General features: G+C 58.8%; 1 protein-coding gene across 6 annotated transcripts in view; it reads left to right on the plus strand.

Moving 5' to 3' along the window:
* Elfn2 (extracellular leucine rich repeat and fibronectin type III domain containing 2) overlaps positions 1–23,085 on the plus strand; it is a 46,827-nt gene that overhangs the window by 13,894 nt on the left and 9,848 nt on the right. For 2 of the 6 annotated variants that reach the window (XM_033766248.1, XM_033766246.1), the window contains exon 2: positions 13,638–18,033. The exons of 2 other annotated variants lie outside the window; for them this stretch is intronic. The gene's annotated coding sequence lies outside the window, so the exon portion shown is untranslated. Of the gene's footprint in view, positions 1–2,841; positions 3,003–13,637; positions 18,034–23,085 lie in introns of those variants that run through there. 2 more of the 6 variants (XM_033766247.1, XM_033766249.1) reach the window with 2 other exon arrangements.

The following is a 23,085-nucleotide window of genomic DNA, read 5'->3' on the forward strand; positions in this document are numbered from 1 at the left end:
CCCAAGCCCCCTCCCAGAGCCTGCACTGTCCTGTGTGTCCGCCCCACATGCGTGTATAACAGTCTTCTCTTCCCATGAGGAATCCGCTTTGAACACAGCCTCTGATTCACACCCAGCAGGGCCGGGTTCTGATCCTCCGTGTGGGCTTCCCTCACTGGCCATGTCCCCGAGTGGCGACTGGGCTCTTGGCACTTTTTTGTGTGTTCGCCAATGGTGCCTGGTTCCGATGAGCACCTGTCTGACCTATGAGCTGCCCCTCGTTGGGCAGCTGGTTGGGCATGGACGTCCGGTTCCCCTCTTGACTGTTGGCTGAATGCATTAGGAAGGAGCCTCTCTGGATGGGGCTTCTGCCTGGGAGGTTTTGGGAAGAGGAGGGTGGAGGGGAGTGGGCCCTGAATCCCCTGGGGACTTGGGTGGCAGCAGCTGAGATCCCTGGCCATCCCCTGCCTGCTGTGATGCAGGGTCACTGGGCTTTGGAGCCGCTGGGTGCTGGAAGCTGCTTTAAGTCCTGCTTAAGCCCAGTGCCCATGGCCTGGCACCACCTCTGGAGCTGGGTGGGGCACGTAGGTGGGTGCCAACCCCTGCGAGGGAGGGTGCAGGCCACCGGAACACAGCCCTAGAGTGTTTTCACCCCACCCCCAGCCTTCCTCAGTTTCTCCTTCCTCCTTGGAGCCTGGTCTGGGTCCATCCTGGGAACTTTTTTGTTCTCTTTTCTGAGCTGGAGCTAGGTTTGTGCCATTGGGAGAGAGCACTGGACAGGGAGTCCTCAGTTCATGGTTCCAGAAGTAGCTCTGCTTCTTATTCTGTGTGGGACCCAATTCTTGGACCACAGAAGCAAAGGAAATCATTTGTTCTTTTTTTTTCAGCAACACTTAAGTAGCCTCCCGTCCCAGGCACTGTTCTAAAACCTTCACAGAAATTTACTACATCCGCATACCAACTCAGTAAAATACTGTCACATCCCCATTGTACAGCGGGGGAAACTGGTGCTCAGAGAGGGTAAGGATCCTGTCCATTGTCACATAGCAAGTTGGGGATGAGATCTGGCCCTGCATGGGCCTCCTGACTACCTCATGGTGCCCTTGGGAATCCCTGAGAGCCAGCCTGGTGCCTTGATAACATCCAGGAAGAAGATCCCGGCGTGTCGTGGGTGTGGCAGCTTGGTGCTGGATCAGGTTTGAGTCCTTAGCTTATCATTTACCAAGCGTGTATCTTGGCCTAGCGGAGCCTCAGTTTCTCTGCCCGTAGAGCAGTGCCGGGCACACAGTAGGTGCTCAGTCTGTGGTGGACAGCTGGGCTGGCACCATGAATGGGCAAGGCCACTCGAGGACCCGGCTGCTTCACGCTGGGGCAGGGACGGGTGACGCGCTGGCCCTATGTGTGTGGGGCACACATGTCATGCACGCTCCTGAGAAGAACTCAGAGAGGGCTGGAATGTGCACCGGCCACAGGTGAATTCCAGCTCTCTGGAGTTTCCCGGCTGGGCTGGGCTGGGCTGAGCAGGACCTTTTCTAAAGCCTGCTATAATCAGCCTGTCTCCTGGGACTCCGTCCCTGACCCATGTCCGCCAGGTCCAGTTGGCTCCGCAGAACACATTTCCCCAGATCTGGGTTCTCTGCCACTGTGGGAGACCCCTGAAGACAGGAACATTTTTCCTCTGCCTTCCTTCCCTCTCTCTTTTTTTTTTTGTATTACTAGGGCCTTTGTACTAAGCTACATCCCCAGACTTTTGCATTTTTAAATTTTGAGACCGGCCCTTGCTCAGCTGCAAATATACTCAAACTTGGCCTCAAATTTGCAACCCTTCTGCCTCAGCCATCCAGAGTGCTGAGATTATAGTCATAAACCACTACTCCTGGCTGACAAGGCCTTTTCTTTTTTTCTGGTAGCAGGGATTGAACTCAGGACATTACCGTTGCAAGGCAAGCATGGCACCATTGAGCTACATCCCTGGCCATAACAGGGCCTTTTCTGTCATGTTCACAGATGTGCTTGCCAGCTCGGCATAAAGCCTGGTGTGTGTAGTATGTGCTTCATGAGTGTTTGTTGATGAATAAGTGACCCTCAGATCACTTCTAAAATCATTTCTAAAAATCATCCTTTCCATCTCTTACTCATGGTGGAGCCTGAGCAGAGAATTGAACCCAGGCCTCCTGCCTCCCAGTCCTGAGTATTCTTGATCTGTGCGCACACACACACACACACACACACACACACAGGCACAGGCACACACAGACACACACACACACACACACACTCACATAAAGCACACATACTCGGTGATGGTCCAAAAGATTCCCTCTGACAGTTGCCCAATTTCCTAGACTCAAAGTGCCCATCTGTCCATCTCTCTGCCAAGGCCATGGGCTGGACACCAGCTAGGGCACCTGTTCTAGGGCCTCCCCAGCCTGTGGCTGTTCCCATGATGGGCAGCAGGCCCAGAAGGGGCCCTGGGAATCTGGGGCCAGTGCAGGGGACTTCTCACCTTGGCATGTGCCTTGCTGGTGCTTGGTGGACTCTGTCCTCTGCTTCCGGCCACATCCATGAGCGCCACCTTGCTGTCCCACCAGCCCAAGCCTCCTGGTCAGCCCTCACCACCACCCTGCCGCTCCTGGCCCTCTGGAGTCCCAGGAACTGGCCTCCCTTCCCCCTGCCCAGGAAGTCGCCCTAATGCCCGGGAGGATGGTAATTAGTGCAAGGCAGGCTGATTAGCTCAGAAATTAAACCTTTGTTTCTCTCTCTCCCCAGTTTCACTAATGGAGCAGATGCAGAGTGGGTGAGGGCGGGGCTGTGGGTCGGTCACGGGGCTGGGGGACTCATGTAGCTGTGGGCTGCTTCAGGGAGCGGTGGGGGAGGCACCCTGGGCTCTCTGCCCTTTTCTTGGAGAGGGCATTCACGCCTTCATGTCCGGTCACCCATCGTCACTGCTGTCGTTTATTGGGCACCCACTGGGTGCCATCGCTGGCAGGACACAGATCATGCTCAGCCTTTAGGACTATGGGGTAGGTGGGGACCCTCATTTTTCAGGGAAGAACCCAGGGGCTCAGAGAGGTGAGGTGGCTTGGCCCAGGTCACGCAGCTCAGAGAGGCCAGGGCAGGGGCCAGGTCCAGGCAGCCTCAGCAGCCTTATCCTGGGCTGGGTGGTCATGGGGTCCTATGGCAGTCAGTGCAGGACTTGTGTCCTCCTCACTTGTGTATGGGGGACCAGAGCATCACCTTGGGTCGTCGGGAGGAGCAGGAGCAATGGCAGCATAGCGACAACACTAGTGGCTTATTTAGTGCTTGCTGAATGCCAGGCAGGAGCCCTGGGATTGAGTCGATCTCTTCTTACTATTTGATTTTTTTTCTTTTTGCACTACTGGGGATTGAACCCAGGGCCTTTGCACTGAGTGACATCCCCAGGCCTTTAAAATTGTTTTATTTTGATTCAGGCTCTCACTAAGTCAATCGCTAACTTGCCCAGGCTGAGTTCATCAACCTTGTGATCCTCCTGCCTCAGCCTTCCAGCACTGGGATTACAGGCATGTACCACCAGGCCTGGCTCCAAGTGATTTTTTTATTTTCACTTTTTGGCTTTTTGAGATATTGTCTCGGTATACAGTCCAGGCTGGCCTTGAACTCACTGTGTAGCTCAGGCTAGCTAGAACTCACAGCAGTCCTTCTGCCTCAGCCTCCCTTGTGCTGGGATTACAGGCATGCGCCACCACGTTCATCTTCTATTTGTCGTTTAAGAAGCTGGGCTCGGGGAGGTGAGGGCAGGTTGTAGCTGGCCTGAGTCAGGCCTTCTCAGCTACCACGCCCTGTGGGCTACAGCATAGGTGGGTGCCTGGTGCATGTAGGTCTTCAGCCAGGGGTGATGTCCTGATCCTGTCTCTGAAAACCCAGTTGCTGGAGCGCTGTGTCTTGGGGCACCAAGTGGATTGGCCATCTTCATAGTGGCCCTGGGGTGGGCATTGTGCTTACCTCTGTACAGATAGGAGGGTGAGGCTCAGAGGGACCGAGTGACTTGCTCAGCATCCCCTGCTGGTGAGAGGTAGGGCTGTGGCCTGAACCCCTGCTGTTCAGGCTCCAGAGCCCGGAAGCCGTGGCCTCTGCTCCTGCCCCTGGAGAGGGGGGACCTCAGCCACCCTTCTCCTCTCTACTGGGCAGGTAGCACCTCTACTCCCCTGGCTGCTATCCTTCAGCTATGTGTGGGGACACCTGGGTCCCCACCTCCACCAAGACCTGCCTCTGGCTGTCAGGCACTGGTTGTGACCACCTGCTGCTGGACATATCCTTTGGGGAGACCTTTTGGTCCCTAAAACTCGTCTCGTATCGCCCTGGCTTCCTCCTTACCCCGCCTGCCCCTGTCACTTCCCAGCGTCCCCTTCAGGGCTGGGCGCCATTGTTGAACTTCCCCATAGCCTCTGTCGTCATCCCACAGACCCCAGCCCTGCTCCCACGTCCTCCCTGCCCGGCCACGCTGTCTGCATCACGTCATCATCATGGGCTGTGCGATCACGGCCACACCCTCCGTCGGTTCACGCCGCGCCTTCGGTTGGTGCCAGGTCCTCAGTGTGTCACTGGCTCCTCACTGCCCTTCTGCCAAGATCCAGAATCCTCGTCCTGGCTTCCCAGACCTGGCAGGACTCAGTCCAGCCTCGGCGGCCTCTTCCTCTCACATGCCACCATCCAGGCCTCCTGGTCTCCTTCCAGTTCCTCAAAAGTGCCACTTTCTGGGTATGGCCTCCATGTGCGTGATTCTTGCACCAGGATCCCCTAGGCACAGCCCTCCCTGGCCTGGGAGGGAGGGACTAGGTGGGACAGGCCCTGCAGAGCCTCCCATTTGGACTGGGAGGCCGAGTCAAAGACAGCTCAGCTCAGCTGGCATCTGGACTGAGTCTTCTGGTCTGTGCCTTCCCCATGTGTGTGTGCTTGTCCACATGTGTGCACACTTACTTGGCCGGCGCTACTGTCTGTGAGAGGCTGTGTTTGGGCTGGGGATCGGGGTCTGGGGCCGAGCCAGCCTTCCTGTGGGTGGTGGGGATGCTGTGTTAAATGGTGGGGGTGTCACAGCCCCCCGCCAGCCCTCAGGACCACGGCTTCCCAGCTTCTCTCAGCTTCTTTCCCCCTTTGCTTCAAAACAAACACTGGCGAGCCCAAACCGCCCAGCCAGCCAAGGCACAGATGGAGCCTGAGTTGGAATTAATCAGTCCTGTTACCAAGGTAACCGAACCTGGACCGGGATCCAGGATCCAGGTCCTGGGCCACACCCCCCACAGCCCCTCTCCCCCTCATGGCCCTGCCCCTTGTACTCTGGCCCCCCGCCCCCTCCCCTGTACTGGAGGTGTCCTTGGGGACTCTCCGAGAATGAGGGAGACGCTAGGGTGTCTGAGAGCTGGGTAGAGTCGCTGCATAGGCACTTGGCCTGGCGGGACGTAGAGCGGGTCCCTGAGCCCTGGGAGCCACATGGTTCAGTGGAATGAGTGGGTTGGGGGATGGAGCTCCTGGGGGTGGGCAGGGTGATCTGGAGTTGGGGGGCCAGAGGAAGAGTGGAAGCGGATTGGACTTGAGGTACTGTTGGGGAGACACTGGGGACCCACGGAGCACCCCGGCGACGCACTGACAGGTGTCCCTAGAGTCCGGCGTCCTCCGTGGTTGGCGGGATTCTGTCCCACCCTGACCCTGTGCTCTGAGCTCCAAGCTGTTAGGGACTCCATCCCCAGGGCGTCCTTTCCATGCCCACAGCCTGCCCACTTCTGATTCTTACTGTGGGGTCTGGGAGCATATTTAGGTTCTGTCTCCTGCTTCCTGTCTGAGAAATGGGCGCAACAGCCCTGCCTGTAGGTTCAGAGGTGCAAAGGCCTTGGCTTCAATTCTCTGTGTGACCACTGGCTGCTTCCTGTGCTACTGTGGGGTATGGGTGGAGGAATTGCATGCACACAGGTGGCCACCTGGCTGGGTTAGGCTCCCTTGTCGTTCTCTGTGCTCTAAGGAGAGCTTAGCGTCCGTGCTCAGCCGTGCAGCAGACAGGGAAAGCAAGGCCTGGAGAGGGAGCCGGTAGGTGGGTCTTGGTGGGTGGTGCCGGCTAAAGCCAGGTCTCTGAAGGCCAGGGGTCCGGGGTCCCCTCCTCCCCCTAGACCTACCCCTGCTTCTTAGAGGTGGGGCATTGGGGGGGGGAGATGTCAGCACTGAAATAGGAAGAGCCACATTTTGCACGCTTTGTGCTGGCAGGAAGGGACACTCGGGCAGCCACAGACCTGAGCAGTTCCTGGAGGTGGGGTCAGTGGGAAGGACCTGGGGGACCTGAGAGGAACGAGCCCCTGTCTGTCCCCGTCCATCTTTCAGGACCCCTAGTCTAGGGCTAGACACACAGGAACACCTGCCTGTGTTGGTGGGACAAGGCCTGGGGCAGGCCCTGCACTCTGCTTAGCCCTGCGCCTGGTCCAGAACACACTGAGCCCTGGAGACTGGACGCTGTCCCTCGCCCAATTGGCTCTTTGCTCCTTTGGCTGCCAGGCTGGTACCTCTCAAACTGGCATGGCTCCAGATGGGGGTACAGGGGAGAAGACAGGCCAGACTCACACCTTGGCTCTGTAGCCCCTCCCTGGAGGGTGGTGAGCAGCAGATTGCTGCTCTGTGTGAGTCTCAGTTTATTCGCCTCTCAGACGGTCCCACTGATGCACTGAGGAGGTCACCTATTGGCAAAGCTTTTGAGATGCACAAGTGAGGGTTGGCAGACTTGTGCCCACAGGGGCCAGGGCTGGTGGAGGGGCATGTCTGGTCCAGTGAGGCAGTAGGACGTGGTGGGGCCTATGGCAACTGCGGCGGTCAGCTGTGCTGGGGCATGGAGACTGAAGTGTGTGTCCTCGCCAGGCTGGCCAAATGGACCACACCACACAGCCAGCGGAGCTCCACCGAGGCTGCCAACTTGCCCCAGAAGGCAAACTACAAATGGATTAACTGGGGTAGTATTTAACTCTCCTTTACATAATAACAAGGGCTAACATTTATCGAGGGCTTGCTCCGTGCCAGGAGACAACTAAGCACTTTACTCGGATTATCTCTCTTGATCCTCACACCAACCCTGAGGCGGGTGCCAAGCAGTTGCTATTTCTGCTTTGTAGATGAGGCAGTTATGTGACAGAGAGGTTAAGTCTGGAGCCCAGGGTCACACAGCTGCGGGGGAGGGAGGGGGACTCCACGTGGGCCTTCTGATTCCTACTCTGGGGGTTTTTCCTTTCAGCCTCCCGGGGTAGCCCTACTTGGCCAGAAACACTGGAATCCACAGCTTTCCCTGTCTCTCACCACTGAGGAGGCTCAGGGAGGGAGGAGAAACAAAATGCAACAAATGAAGGGTGTTGTGGCACTGAGGAAGAATAACTTATTTTTTATAGGCTTGTTAACATTCGTGAAGCTAAGTAAGCAAAAATGTGTGTTCCTCATTTGCGTGCATTAAGGGAGGGGCTGCGGGCCTGCTCTGCTACTGGGAAACCTCACACACCTGCAGGGCAGGGCTGGGAAGGGGGCATCAGGGCTACTTCTGGCTGATCTTAGGGGGTCACTACTTCAGCTCCCACTGTGTCCAGCGCTCCTGAGAGCCGACTGTGTGCCTGGCAGTGGCTTCCTCTGAGTCTGGGAACCACAGGCCTGGATGCCATCGACTGTGACTTGGCCCTTAGGAAAAAGGTTGTAGATTCTAGAAATGGTCCCCAGCCTCCCTCAGGAGTCCCAGAACTCTCAGGAAGCCCAAAGACAACCAGCTTTGCTGCTCAAGAGCTGTGGGATCTGATGCCTATTGTCTCAACTCGGCCTCAGTTTCCTCATCTTTATAATGGGGGCAGTGATTGTGTCCGCTTCCTGTCTTTGTGTGGCTGTCACACTGCCCTCAGGGGTGATGCTGCCTGGTGGGGGAGCCACGCCCCCTTGGCTGGGTGACTCAGTTTTTTGTTGTGGGGTTGCTGGAGGGGTCTGAGATGGATGCAAACTGTTCTTGTCCCAGGGGTCCCAAGGCCCAGGGGAGGGCGGACTTGGAGGCGGTCTTTACAGGGTGACCGCTGCCTGATGGGCTGGGGGCTTCCTGGAGGAGGCAAGTAGGGCTTTCTAGGGGTCGGTAGGGCTGGAGGGCATTGCAGGTCAAGTCAGCCTCACAGGGAGAGGTGCGACCAGAGAGGGGCAAGAGGTTCCTGTGGCAGCTTGGGGTGGAGAGGCCTGGGACCCTGGGGATAAGGTCATACCCCAAACTCCCTCCAGGCTTCACGAAAGGCTGGGGTCTTACAGGGTGTGAAGGATGTGTCCCAGGTCGGAGCACAGGTCAGAGGAGCTGAAGACCTGGGGAGGGGTTTGGAGCATTGTGAGTTCCGGCTGGAGTGGTGGGAGTGGGCGGGGTTGAAGGAGGGGCCAGTGCCAGGCAAGGGGGCTGGGTACAGGGACTGGGCATATGTGGGACCTTTTGTGCGTGTGTGTGTGTGTGTGCACGCTTGCACGCACAGCTTCAGAGTGCAGAGAAGAGTGGTTGGTTGGGGGTGCTGTACAGGGGCAAAACCCTACCTGGATTCAGGGAAGGCTTCCTGGAGGAGGTGATGCTGGGCAGAAGCTGGTTGGCGTTCACATCCTGGAAGCTTCCCATGTCATCAGGAGCCTTGCTCCTTCTCTGGGGCTATGGGATCCCAGGTCGGATTTTGAGCAGGAGAGGCAGGCCCAGCCACTTCTCCCACCCCCAGGGATCCTTCTGGCTGCTGGGAAAGACAGAAGTCACCATGGGCAGCCTTCAGAGGAGCAATGTGGCAGCCTGTACGGAGACCAAAGTGGCAGGACCTGGTGGCAGAGGAGGTCTGAGCATCGTCTTCCCCGGGGGAGGCAGGAGTTGAGGATGAAGCTGCAGTCTGTGGACTGAGCTCCAGGCACACGGAGCTGGCCTTGCCTGAGTGGGGAGGGAGGGCTTGGGGGAGAAGACACAGGTATCAGGGGCACGTGTGGGGCTATGCAGAGCTGGGGCACGTGAGGGGGACACTAGGGATGCCGATGGCTCCGACCCTGTCTGAGGGCCTGTGTGCACGGTGGTTACAGCAGTTACAGAGCCCTTCTGCAAGTGGGCCCCACGGTGGGGCCGTGGGGTGAGAACACGGGCTGGGGTGAAGTTGTGGACCCTGTCTCTGCGCTCACACTGGGTGTGCAGTTCGGAAGCCACCCAGAAAGCCAGGAGCATGTCCTTACTTTAAGCAAACTCAGCCTGCGAATTTGGGTTTTTTTTTTTAATGGTTCTAGGGATAGAGCCCAGGACTTTAGCTCTGAGCTATGCCCCAGTTCTTTTTTTTTAACTCTTCATCTTGAGACAGGGTCTTGCTAACTCACTGTTGGGCTCAGGCTAGGCTGGGCTCAGACTTGCAATCTTCCTGCCTCAGCCTCCCAGAGTGCTGGGATTACAGGTGGACACGACCACAACTGGCCCAAATTTGGGATTTTTTTTTATTAGAGAAACTAGATCCATTATTTATTGAATAAAATACCTCACAGGGGAGCATGCTTAATTGCAGAGCTCTGAAGTACGTTTGTGTCAGGTCTGTTTGTCCGAGTCCTTGTCATTGTGGTCTATGCCACAGGCTGGTTAGCTGTGGACCCTCTGGTAGGGAGGCTGTGTGTCCTCCAGGTCCCCACCCTCTTGCAAGGCTGCAGGTCCTCTGGAGTCCTGAGCCACCCCAAGGGATCATCAGCGGCGGTGTCTGGGGACCAGCCATGTGGCACTCTTGTGGCAGCAGTCGGGACCCTGCCTCTTGTTTGTTGCCCCTGCCCTGGGCCTCCCAGCCCTTGTTGAAACCCTGCCGCCCTCTGACTCCTTGTGTACGTCAAGGCCAGGGTAGGTGTGAGCAAGGCCGTGGGCCTGGGCACTGCCATTGCTTACATGACCGCCGTGCCATCCTTTTGAGGAGGAGGCCGAGGCTTAGCTCTGGGGTGCTCTTCACCCTGAGCAGAGGGGTGGGGAGGGTCACCCCAGGGTGGAAGCTTCCTGGCTGCCTCCCTGTGTGTCCTTGGCCACGTGGCTTCCTGGCTCTGGAGGTTTCCTAGGAGTCCACGGTTTCAGGGGCGAGTGTGTGGTCAGCTCGGTGCTCTGGACTTCCCGCTGGGCCTTTCCTAGTGGACGTTGAGAGGGAACCTCAGTCCTCCGCATCCCCGCCCTGTCCTGGGGAGGCCCCTTGGTCTTTCGGAGCCTCAGTCTCCTCATCTGAGAAGAGAGTCTGGAGACCTCCCCTTGCCGAGTGGGGGCTGTGCCTGCAGCAGCCGGTCTAGGGCGAAGTGAGTGCTTCCTCCAGTGACCCTGGTCACCACCGCTCTGCCGGGCTTTGCTCCCCATCATGCCCATGGGAGCTGGGCCCCAGTACGCCGGCCTCGCGGCCTGAAGTCAGGGTGGGACAGAAGCTAACGAGGAGGGCAGGGGACAGCTTGGGGCAAGGGCTCTGGCTTTAACCTGGGGACTGAGGAAGCTTCTTGGAAGGGCTCTGGGAGCATGGGTCTAGTGGGCGCACAGCAGTGTTGGGGGGCGGGGCCCAGAGTTGCGAGGCCCAGGGAGGCGGACGCTGCTGTCCAGACCAGAGACATCAGGGCCTGGACTCCTCGGGTGTGTGGCTGGGACAGGGTCAGGGAGAAGAGGAGACGAGGGACAAGGGGAGGAGCTGGGCATGATGACGACTGGCCAAGGCACAGAGAGGTTTGGTTGCAGACCCATAGTCACACAGCCGGCAGGCGGGAGCACAGCCTCAGGCTGCCCTGTGGGAGGGGTGGCCGGGTGTGCTGGTGATAAGGTGGTGGCGCCCTGTTGCGCACTGAATGGGGTGGAGGCAGGGGCAGCACGGGCGTTGTCAGGACGCTTCCCCAAAGGGCTCTCTGGGCACGAGACCCGGGCAGGCTGTGTGCTCAGTAGTGCCAGGTGCACTGTTCCTGTTTTGTCATTGCTGTGTGGTGCTAGGAGTCCACCGTTGGTGGCCGTGGTGTGATCTGGCCTCCCTGATTGGATTGGGAAGGCATCGCGGTCTGCGGAGCCTGGTAGCCCAGGGACCAATGAGGTCCTTGAGGAGATGGGCTGTTCAAGGACCTGAGCCCCAGGCCCCAGTGCAAGTGGAGGCTGCTGGAGGGGAAGACGAGAGAGGATGAGAGGGGATGAATCCCCTACTTCTTAGCAAGCATGGGGATTATGGGAGTTCAAGAGAGACAGAGAAAAGTGACAAAGAATGGGACAGGGCCACTCTGATGAGCCTGGACCGTGCTTAGAGACTGTCTGCCAGGTTTTCCCAGGTAAACACGCAGAAAGCCCAGAGAGGGGATGGGCTTGATCAAGGTCACACAGCAGCAGGTGCTGGGAGCAGACCTGTGGACTTGGGGGTCTGGGTACTGCCCCCCTCTGTGAAGGAGGGATGTGATCATTTATCAGGGGAGTTTAATAATGAATGAAGTCGAAGTATCTTTAATGCAGGCAGCAGGCCCCGAGTAATAAGGGACCCTGTATTAATTCGGAAGTTAATGAATATGCAGGTGTGTCTGAATGATTAATGGGGCTCCTGGAGGCCTTGGTGAGGGGGTTTGTGCGGCTGCTGATGGAAATATGAATATTGCATACATCTGGGACACTGGATAAACCAGGAGCAGGTGGACATACGCGAAGCAAAGGACTCTGGTGGCCACGGAGAGCTGAACAGGCACTCAGGCGAATGCACAGTGTCGTGGCCAAGTGCTCTCACTTCCTCGCTGTGTGATCTTGAACAAGTCACTCATCCTCTGTGAGTTCCTGCTTCCTCATCTGTAGGAGGAGCGTGAGCCTGACTCCTGGCTCTTCGGGTCCTGGGGACGACAGGAGACAAGCCCTTTGTGCAGGGCTGGGCTTGCTGTGCACATCTGTGCGACAGTAACAAATAAATTACTTCGAGTGGAGACAGTGCTTTACAGTTTGTAAGAGGGTCTCCCAAAGTTCTACACTTTGCTCTTTGCAGCAGCTGCATGAGGGAAAGGAGAGGGGTCCTGGGGACACTGGAGCTCAGGGAGGGCCAGTCACCAGCCAGGTCACCAGCCAGGTCACCCGCTAGTAAGGCCAGATCTGCAACCCTTGCCTGTGACTGTCAGGGGGAGTGGAGCCTACTGGTGCCTTAGTTTCTCCATCAGAAAAGGTCTGTCTACCACTCAGGGTCATATTGAAGCTTTGTGAGAAACTGGGGCACGGCTCCACCCCTGCGCCTGGCCTTTGGGGGATCCCAGACTCTGCACACGTTATTCCTTGAGTGCTCAGAGCTTCCAAACTGTGGCACATGGGGTCTTCTCGGGCCCGGGAGCTGTGGACGTTGGGCCACTCTAGCTGGGGGGCCTTGAGTGTGTCCCTTGTCCTACTCAGCCTTGTTTCCAGGGGGCACAACCCACTGTTGTGTATTAAGTGTACAGGGCCGAGGCCCTGTGGGCTGGTGTTGGGAGGGCTCTTTTCAGTCCCTTCCTGGCACAGGTCCGCTCCGTGCATGGCACCCTCCTTCCGGTCCATCTCTCTGATGCTCTGGGTCAAGTTTCCCAGGCCAGGTCGTTTGGCTGTTGGGTCTCAGCTTCTAGTAGGAGAAACTCCGAGAGTTTCTGATGAGTGGATGGATGGATGGATGGATGAATGACTTCCAGCCTCTTTCCCTGTCCCTGTGCAGCTCCAGCCCCCACGTGTAACTGTCCTGGAAGATCCAGGGAGGCCCAGCCTGCTTTAGGATCTCTCTCCTGTTGCCCAGCTCTCTGGCTCGGCCTGGAGCCCACTCTTCCCTAGGGTCTGTGAGCCCGTCATTGAATGAAGGGTCTTAGCAATCGTGGCCATGTTGCAGCCTGCTGTCACGGGCCAGGAAACAGAGGTCTGGAGGAAGGCGGTTTTGGGGCAGGGCTGGGGTTGGATGCCTGCCTCGCCTGCCCCACCACTGGCCCTGGTGTGCCACCTGCCTATGTATTTATAGTCCTTACTGATCTATATTAACGCCAGGGCCTGCTCAGGCTTTGCAGTCTGCAATCTGAGGTCGGCTTTGAACGCTCCGGGGGGCGCTGCGGACTCAGAGCTCACCCCCATGGGGAAGGCAGATGCGGCTTCTCACCTTAGCCTTCCCAGCCCCTGGCTCACGCTGGGCCATTTGCCTGAAGAATCTTTGCCAGATATGGGCCAGCCTTTGGGGGGCCGGTTTCTTTGTCTGGGTCTGTTGTCACGCCTCGGAGACTGTATTTAGCATGGGATCGAGGGCATGGGCAAGCTGGCCGCCTCTCACAGCCTCAGTCTCCCCATCTGTAGAATGGATGTAACTCCCAGCGGTCTCCTGCCCGGCAGGCACGGAGCTCTGCGCTTGAGTAGACTGAGTAAACGTCTCACGTCTCTTCTGGTCCTCGTCATGCATAGTCCTCATACCCGAGGGACTGGAGTGTCATCTCCACCTGACAGATGAGGCCACTGTGGCCCTAGGGGTGGCGTGCCTTACACTGCTGTGCTGCCTGCCTGCCGGGGCAGAATTTGGACTCAGTGAAGTCTGAATCTCCCACTTCCCAGGCCCCCTCCCCAGGGCCCTAGGGGTCCTTGGGGAAGGTCACGCTCCTCACCCCACCAGCGTGGTTCCTGTCCCGGTCGCCATGGGAACAGCTCCACTAACTCTATGCTTCTCTTACAGAGCAGAGACGACTGGCCGCCCTGAGCGCAATTCAATTCAACAGACATTTACTGAGTGCCTACTATGCGCCAGGCCTTAGGCTAGGCACTGGGGTGGGGGGCGCAGTGAGGAAGATGGGGCCCGGTCCTCAGGTAGCTCTGGGCTTGCGGGTGGGGGTGTGTGGAGGGACTGGCGAGGGCCAACAGCTTGGCACTGGGAGGGAGCAGCGTGGAGGGCTAGGAGCAGCAGAAACGAGGGTTTCCGTGCCTTACCGGAGAGCTGCTCTTCCTCATCCATGCCTCAGTTTTCACCTGTAAAACGGGAGGAGGCCAGGGGGAGTGAGACGATTAGATGGTTTCTAGGACCCTTGCTGGATTCCACGAGCCAGGCATGCATCACAGGGGTGGGGACAGAGCAGGGAGGCCATCACTCTGAAGAGGGGACGACTCCAAAGGCTTCCCAGAGGATGAGGTGGTGTCAGATTGAGACCTCAGGGGGGCCCTACAGGTGGCATTGGCTCCCCAGGGTCAGGATCTGCATAAGCAGAGGATGGAAGCCAGGCAGAGGGCATCCCCGAAACCTCACAGGGTCATGAAGGGGCAGGGTTAGGTGTGAGCTCAGAGAGGGGCTTGAGAGACACAAGGTAGGGCGTTGGGAGCCATGTAAGGCTGTTGAGGGAGACAGAAGCAGGTGGTCCTGTGCAGCCCCTGCCCTCCCGGGGTACGTTCCCCTGGGGCCCTGCAGCTGTGTGGCCATGGCGGTGTCGGCGCTGAGCTGGCCACTTTCCGTGTTAGTCCTCACGCAGCCCCATCAACGGCATTTGCTGGACTCCGTTCACAGAGGGGGACACTGAGGCTCAGAGAGGGAAGCTTCTTGCCCAAGGCCATGATGTGAGCCCTGACCCCCCCCATGCCAAAGAGGTCTACGCTCTGTAAGTGCACCCACCCTGACCACCCCAAAGTCCTGGGGTGCCTAGCAGAGTTGAGTCTGGGGGTTGAGGGTAGGAAACCCCCCAGTGTTGTTAGCAGGGCTGGCTTTCTGCAGGACCTGAGCTCCTTCCCACTTTACAGATGAGCAGATTGAGGCCCCGAGGGTCACACCACTGGGCCAGGGCTGAACTTGAGCAAGAGACAGTGTAGGGTGGGAGCCTGTCTCCACATCATCTAACCGAGGCTGGGGGGCTCAAGTCCTTGAGACCTGTGCAAAAGCTGACACCCAAGGCCCTGCCCAGGGAGTGGGCAGGGCTGGCATTGGCGTCACAGACCTGGGTTCAAATCCTGGCTTTGTCTTGGATGAGCTGTGTGATGGCGCGTTAAGTCATGAATTACTCTGGGCCTCGGTTTCTTTATCTGTACCAGGAAAGTCAGGCCTCTCGGTTCCCTCATTAACACACATTATCGAGCACCTACTGGGGGCCTGGTGCAGGCCCTTCCCTGGAGGAAGCAGTAGTTATGGATTCCTGGAGGGAGACCAGGGGCTGTGAGAACCTAGCCAGGTGAGGGCAGGGCGGGAGGCAGGTGCCAGCTCCTTCAGGACCATGTTGGTGGGCTCTGGAAGCATTGGCGTTTTCCCGGATCAGCCAGGAGTGCCATGCTCGGTCTCAGGGTGTGGAAAGATTCTCCTTGCAGGGTGAGGAGTGGGTGCAGTCAGACTGTAGGGTCAGAAGCAGAGAGCCCAGTGAGGCGGTGGAAAGGGGCGAAACCGGAGCAGGCACACTGGCACGTGGACCCCAGGTGTGGGCGCTGGGTGGATGGTCTGGGGGCTGGAGCGAAGCCAGCAGTTAGGGGCAGGTGGGCAGCGGGCCAGGTGTCCAGGCCTGGATGTGGTGGGATGATGGGTGGAGTTCTAGGTGCCAGGGGGAGCCAGGGACAGTGGGGACTTGGCTGCTTGGGTGTGGACAGCTTGAGGCTGATAGAGAAGCCCTGGGAGGGGCTGAGATAGTTGCAGGGAAGCAGGTGTGAGCTGGGCTGCAGGGTCCGAAAGCCAGGTGCAGGTCAGGGTGACAGCACTTCCAGGAGGAAGGTGGTGGGCCTAGGTCTGCCAGGGAGTCCGAATTCCAGGAGTTGTGGGAGGTGGCGCTAGGGTCCAGCCCCTGGCTTTTCCCAGAAGCCGGGACCTAAGTCATCCCCAGAAAGAGGAGGCCCCAGAGGGGGAAGGTGTTTGTGAAGGAGGGAAAAACATTTGCATGTATAACAAGGCTGAAGGGAGGGAGGGAGGGAGAGAGAGAGAGAGAGAGATGAAAAGAAATTACCATACATCAGGATCTTGTTATTCAACCTAATTTTCAAAGGACCACAGCTGTCGCACTGAGATAATCCGTTAATTATAACAGCCATTGTGCTTTGGCAATGGGAGAGAAACCGAGGCCGGGAACAGGCTGAAGGTGGGGGAGGGAGCAGGCTTTTGAGAGGCCTGGACCTCAGAGAGGGGCAGGGACAGAAGCAAAAGGGTGTGCTGCTCCCGGCTTGGGGCCAGGCCTCAGCCTTCCTCACTGTTACTGTTAAAACCCTGCAGCGAGGCCCTACACGTGCCAGGCATGTGCCATGCTCCTGGATGGGGACATCGGGATGTCTGCAGCAGCCGACTTTAATAAGCAGTTACTATGGGCCTACCCTGTGGCTGTTCCCTCTAGCTAGTGCTCTTCGATCCCATTTTACGGGAGAGGAAACTGAGACTCAGGGGAAGGAGGCGACTTGCCAGGGCCAAGGTTAAATGGACAGCCCGGATTGGAGTGGATGCGGCTCATAAGTCGGGTTGGCCACCAGGAGTTGGTGGTCACTGAAGCTGCCATCATTCAGGGCCCGCTGTCCTGCCCAGCCGGCCGCCGCCAGAGTCACCGGTGGCCCTCCCCTGGTGTTTTCGGCACCGAGGCAGCCCCTGGCCCTGACAGAGCCTCCTTGTTCTGAGAGCTGCAGCTGTGGTCTCCATTTGGGGTGGCTCCCGCCCTCCAGGGCATCACAGTCTCAGGGCCTAGGAGAGGGTTTCCCACTGGCCAGCAGCCTCCATGCTGACCCCTTGTGACCGACCCTAGTAGGAGGTGGTGAAGAGACAGTCATGGAGCTGCAGTCCTGGGAGGGGTTTCTCAGCCTGGCCCACAGGGCTCCAGGGTGTAGGGTGCTGAGGCCTGGTTGAGGAGTAGGGGCACAGGCAGCGTGAGGGGAGCCCAGAGTCAAGGGGTGGCGAAACCAGGGGCCATCCCAGAGCCCCCAGAGCCCTTCCACATGGGCTCTGCTCAGCAGCCAGGCTCAGGGGCCAGAAGTGCAGCAAAGACCACATCCGTTCCTGTTCAGACCCAGCAGGAGCCCCAGACTTGACCCAGGCAGTGTTGTTGGGGTTCAGAGGAGCAGTGGGCCCTGAAGAGTGCCAGACAAGTCTGGGAGTCCCTGGGGGTGTTCTCCTGACTGACTTTGGGTCCTCACCCCTGTAGGCCTGCTCAGAGCCTGGGGGAGCTTAAGACTGTGGGGAATTGTGACCCCCCCCCCCCGCAGAGGTTGGACTCAGCAGCATTCACAGATACAGCCTACCTCCTCTCAAGAACCAGACTCATAATCAGGGATCCCTAAAAACAACACGCCCCTGCTGGCTGTGTCCCAGAGCTCAAAAGTCAGAGCCATCAACCAGGCAGGATAGAAGTGGGGTGGGGACGATTGTGGCCCCCTCAGGCCCCAGACAGGAGGCTCATGGAATCCCCAGGCAGGTGGGGATTCAGCTGTTCCCACTCTGTGGGTCTCCAGGAGCCAGGACACTCCAGGGAGCCAGGGTGAGGAATGGGGCCCCTGCTCTGCCCTGCGCAATGCAGACACAGGGAAGCCAAGCTTATTCTGGAAAGGGGGATTTAAAAACATAACACCTCCCAAGTTTTCAATATTGGCAACTAACAAAACATGAAAATGTAATCCTTGTCCCAAGTTGATGTGCAACCCAGCATCTTGTGAGCCAGAGCCTGATGCTTGCTGTCTGTGGAGGGGAAGCCACCGTGTAGCAGTCGGAAGACCTCAGTTTCTCCATCTGTAAAGTGGGGATAGTGATAGCTCTGACTCCAGGGTTGTGCTGAGGACTAAGTGGACACAGGAATTGGGAAGTGCCTAGGCCCCACGGACAACTGTCTTGCTTGTCCGCTCCTCCCTGGAGCCTCTGAGCTCAGCGAGCTCCCTGCCCAGAGCCCCCTTCTCCCACGGGCCCTGATCTGTTGCTCTGCCTGGGGACAGCCCTGAGGGTGTGGGAAGGCACAGAACGGCCATGCAGGATGCTGGAGGAGGAGCAGCTGGCAGAGGCAGGGCCGGGGGGTGGGCCTAGCCGGCGCCTGGCACATAGTAGGTGCTCCATAAATGTTTATTGAATGAATGAATGGAGGCCATGCAGGCAGAGGCAGCCGTGCGTGCACAGGCACTGGTGAAAACGGGTCCAGTGGAGACTGGTGAGTAGCGCCCAGGGGCTGCCACTGCGCCAGGTCGGGGAGGACAGGCCAAGTGGGGCGAGGGCAGGGGTTGGGGTAAAGTTCAAGTGGGGTGAGGGCAGGGATCAGAGGGGGCAAGGGTCAGGTGGGGTGAGGGCAGGGGTCAGAGGGTAAAGGTGAAAGGGGGAGAGGGCAGGGGTCAAAGGGGTAAAGTTCACGTGGGGTGAAGGCAGGGATCAGAGGGGGTAAAGGTCAGGTGGGGAGAGGGCAGCATGATGAGAGGAGCCTGAGTCAGTGGGGAGGTGGGATTTTGGGGAGGTGAGGTGAGGGCCAGGTGTGGGCAGGAAGACCCTCGATAGTCTGGCAGGTTCGGGAAAGCTGGGAGGTGACTCCTGGGGTGGCATCAGGGTGGACTTTGCCACAGGGTCCCCTTGGTGGTGGGCTGCCTGCTCTCCCTGTGCCTGGTGGTGGTGGGCTGAGAGTGGGTGGCCAGTAGCCCTCCGTGGACTAGCCATTCAGAGCTGCCCGCAGTTCTGGGGCCGGGCCTCCTGTCAGGCTGTCGGGCCATGGCCAAGGCCTTGGAGAAGTCTGTATCCTCTTGCTGCCTCTTCCGCTGAGGCCTGGGTGTGGTTAGGCACTAATGATAGCTGTGATGCCCTGGGAGCAGGGAGCCATGGGGCCCTGATGAGTTCAGGTGGCCTGGGGGAGCAGTGGCAGAGGGCTGGAGGGGGGCACCCAGCAAGCCAGAGAGACCCATGCACACTGCTCTTCTCGAGACAGAGAGGAAACCCTGGGCCAGAGAGGTAAGGCCCTGGCTTGCTGCAGGTTGCACCGTAAGCCAGGTGCTGGAGCGTCTTTGACTCCAGTAGTGCCTCTTGGAGCAGCCCAGGCCCCTCCAGGGCAGTCCCAGCCCTGGGTGGAGGCTGTGGACATGGACCTGGGCTCACCAGCCCAGCCCTGCCACTGCTGACACTGTCAGTTTTCAGCTTTTGGAGGTAGCTGGCAGCTCTGGGAAGGCTGGCCCATCTTCCTGACTCTTGGGTTATGGGAGGACAGTGGTGTGGTGGCTGACCGGATGGCAGGCGCCCCTGTCCAGGGCCGGGCAGCTGGGGGGTCCTGGCCCAGGCCTACTTTTCACGTCCCTGATGCGGTATGGCCACGGCCTGCAGGCTGGGCAGATTGACACAGCTGGGAATGGGTGCTGAGGCCATGGGGGCAGAGGCCAGCTTCCCAGAGACCCGGAGCAGCTGGCACAGCGCTGAGACTAATGAGATGTGATGGAATGGGGTGGCGGGACAGCACCTTGGGGGAGACCTAGGCAGACCCAGCCTGGAGTGGCCCATGGACGTTCTTCGGGCACTGGGGCCGTGTGGCACTGCGTGTGACGGCCAGGGGGTCTGGTTGACATCTAGGACAAGGTAAGAATGCAGCGCCGTGCACATGCATGCTGCATGGACAGGCATCAGAGCCAGACGGAGGGAGGCGAGTGCCACTCAGTGTCGGAGGAGGGACCTGGACGGCAAGCTGGACCCGGGGTGGGCGGGACTGGTGCACAGCCTAGCAGAGTAGGTGGAGGATGCGGGCGGCTCAGCCCCCAGGGCAGTGTAACAGACTAGCAGGTGTGGGAGGGGGCTCGTGGGGATATTGGTCTCTTTCCCATTGGCTTCAAGCAGCAGGCTGCGACCAAGGAAGAGCTGCTAGGAGGCTTTGATAGAAGTTGTTTCTAATAATCAGGCTGTGCAAGAAGGGAACGAGTGGCCTCAGGCAGGCACTGAGGGCCCTATGGCTGGAAGCTTGCAAGTGTAGGAAGTCATCCCTGCAGTCAGCTCAGGCTGGCCCGGGGTCCTGGCGTCGTGACCTTGGGCAGGTCCCTTGACCTCTCTGAGCCTCAGTTTCCTCGTCTGTGTCTTGTACAGCACCAGCATCCTATCCGGGTGGGGCCCCCCTGCTGGTCACCAGCATCCTGACCCTGGCTCTGTTCCAGGCATTCTTCTTGGTCTCCAGCCCCGAGCTGGCAGTCCTACATTTTGTCCCAGCCCTGGCCCAGGGTCACATGGGTGAGCAAGCTAAATCCTACTTTGCTTCTCTGCTGGGGGTGGAGTAGGGTGCGATAATAAATAACTGAGTGAGGCCAGGTAGCCTTGGTCAAGTTGGCTAAGTGACAAGAAAGCACAGATCTGGTGTCAGAGGCAGCAGGGGTGGGAGTGGGGAACAGTTGCTCCTAGACCTGACTGAAGCAAGGTAGTGAGGACACTGGGGGAGAGCATTCCAGGCAGAAAGCATGGCATGTGCAAAGGGCCTGGGGTGGGAGCACAGGTGGCCTGAAATAAGCACTTCTTGATAGTCTCCTGAAGCATGTGAACAGTTGCCGCTTGCACACTTTCCTCTGACAGGAAGGAGAAAGCACCACCACCCCATGGCCTGTGCTTGTGCAGTCGCTGCCATGAGCCAAGCTCTTCAGAGGATGCAGGGGGAGGAAAAGCCTTAGTTTTCTCATCTGTCAAATGAGCCCAATACACCAGCCATAGAGGGCTGACATACAAGTCATGGAACATAAAACGTCAGGCACAAATGACCCACTGGAAAGGCACCCTGCCTTTATCTCCCAGATGAAGCCCAGAGAGGTTAGCTAGTGTGGCAGTGCTGTACAGCTCAGCATTCAAACCTAGGATCTTTTGCCTCCAGTATTAGTGCTTTATTCCCTCTCTCCCCTGTGGCTGGAGCCCAGTGCCCCTGAATTCCAAATGGTTTTCTTACCAAGCAGCAGTTCCAAGGTGAAGCCCTAACACCCCATTTGACAGATGAGAAACCGAAGCCCAGGGCAGCGGCCCAAGAAGCGCTGTGAAGTGAGAACAGCGACAAGACCCAGCGCGCCCAGCCCCTAGGCCCGAGTGTGCCCGAGGGGGTGGCGGGCTTTGTCTCGAGGGCAGAGTGGTGGCAGCCAGTCTCAGCCCTGGTGCCTTGTGCTGCTCTTCTGCCCACCTGCAACTTCTGGCCGGGCCCCAGGAATCCTCGGTCCTCCCGGTCCTGGGCAGTGACGGCGACGGCACCTGTGGGAGTCTTGGCAGGCCTGGCCAGGGAGGAGCCTTGCCAGGGCTTACGAGCTGCCGCAAACGGGATTTCCCAGGCGGAGCCCAGAACCCAGACCCAACCGCCCCTTTCCTGCTTCTGGAAGCCGACCTGTGGCTCCATCCGCCCACAGCCAGGCCTGACACAAGGCCCCCCTTGCTCTGTCCATCTTCCTGCTTGGCCCAGGCGGGGGGTTGGGGTGTCTGATCCCCGGGAGTACCCTCCAGCTGAGCCTGTAGTGGGGACCTAGAGCGCCCTGGAACCTGCGTCCAGGAGTCCCGAACCTTGGATGCTGAGGGTTGGGACGAGAAAAGCCTCACTAACTGCGTAGCTGCTGTCCCTGCACAGCCACGGTGGGGAGGGGTGGGTGTTGACCCTGTTTCTCTGGTGAGGGGACCGAGGGTCGCAGCCAGTGTTCCGGGCTTAGTTGGCAAGGGGAGCCCTTGTCAGAGGACAGTAGGTCCCAGAGAGGACTCAGGCTTTGCCGATAGGGGTCTGTTGCTGCTACCTTGAGTTCTGTGCCTGCCCTCTTCTTGCCTCGATGTAGGGACCCTGATCATATCCTTTCCTCTGTTCTGGCCTCAGTTTCCTGTCTAACAGGCTGGGATGGGGCTGAGCCATGGTCCTTCAGCTTTCCAGCTTGGAGGCTTTAGCATTCTGTGTCCACAGGGGGCCTGTGGCACCTGGGGTAGACACGCCCCTGTCTGGGTCACCTGCCGAGGGGAGGCATTTGCCCAGTGGCTTGGAGGTTCTGGTCCTCAAGCAGCCTGTGCCCGTTGGTCTCCCTGGCTCTTCTCTCGCCTCTCCATCCAAGGATGTCCCCACCAGAGGGGACATCACACAGCCTGGCAGCCGGAGCTCTGGTCTCTGCCGCCACCTGCCAGCCGCCGGCTTCTCTTTCCCTGCATGGCCTTGCGCCTCCCGGGCTGCCCGGGTGTGATGCTGTCCACCACAGATCGCAGCTTTTCAGCAGTTGCTTCCCGCCGCTCCCCCTCCCTCTGGCTGGTCACAGGCTGCATTCAGGGCTCGGCCCAGGCCCAGTGTCCTGTCTCCTTGCCCCTGGGGTGTGGGCAGCAGGTGCCTGTGTCCCCTCCTTTGCCCCCATATCTGTCATCTTCTCACTGTGGTGGTCTCTCTGCCTCAGTGGTTCTTTGTTTCTCTCTCCCTGTTTGTTTCTCTCCCCTTTGTTTCTCTCTTCCTGCGTGGCCGGCTGACTGAGCATTCTTGCTGTTCTCTCTGTCTCTGTCCCTGCCCCTCTCTGCAGCCCTCAGGTGTGTTCGGGCCGTGTGTGTTAGAGAATGGCCCTCATGGGAGCAGGGGGAAGGGCATAACCTTGCCTGTTGGACTCCGGACCCTCCCCAGCCTGATTAAACCCATGCTGCCCCCACCTCTCCGCACACCTGCACCTCGAGTGGGTGAGCAGCTGGGCCAGGGACCAAGTGCTGCTGTCAGCGCCTTTTTGGCCTCATCCCCTCCTGGCTGCGTCAAGGCTCGGCGGGTGGTGGGCAGGCAGCCCAGGGATGGGGACAGGGTGGCTGACGCATACGGGACAGGGGGATGGGAGCCTCCCCCTCCAAGTGAGTCACATGTGGGAGCTGGGCCCTGGCCCATGCCATCCTGGGGAGCAGGAGAGAGGCCACCAGTAGGGTCACCTTGAGGGTGAGGGACAGAGCTCAGAGTATCGGGGCTGGGGGCTTCACAATCTCTGCCTGTCCTCGTGGAACAGGAGGGGCAGGCTGGGGCCTCAGCAGACGACCAGGCCTGGCTACCTCGAGGCCGGCTTGAGTAGTGCAGAAGCTAGGAGAGGTAGTGGGCCGGGCAGTGGGTATGGCGAGTGGCGCCTGGCAGGTCAGCAGGCAGGTGCTCACCTGCGTTCCCAAGAGGCTGCTGGCCTCGAACCTTCACGCCCTCCACAGGCCTGCATGTGCCCTGTGGCTGCTCACACGTACGCACGTCCCCTGCACACACACACACACACACACACACACACACACACACACACAC

The sequence above is a fragment of the Fukomys damarensis genome, unplaced genomic scaffold, assembly GCF_012274545.1.
Source record: "Fukomys damarensis isolate Sample0158 unplaced genomic scaffold, DMR_v1.0_HiC HiC_scaffold_19, whole genome shotgun sequence".
Classification (NCBI taxonomy): domain Eukaryota; kingdom Metazoa; phylum Chordata; class Mammalia; order Rodentia; family Bathyergidae; genus Fukomys; species Fukomys damarensis.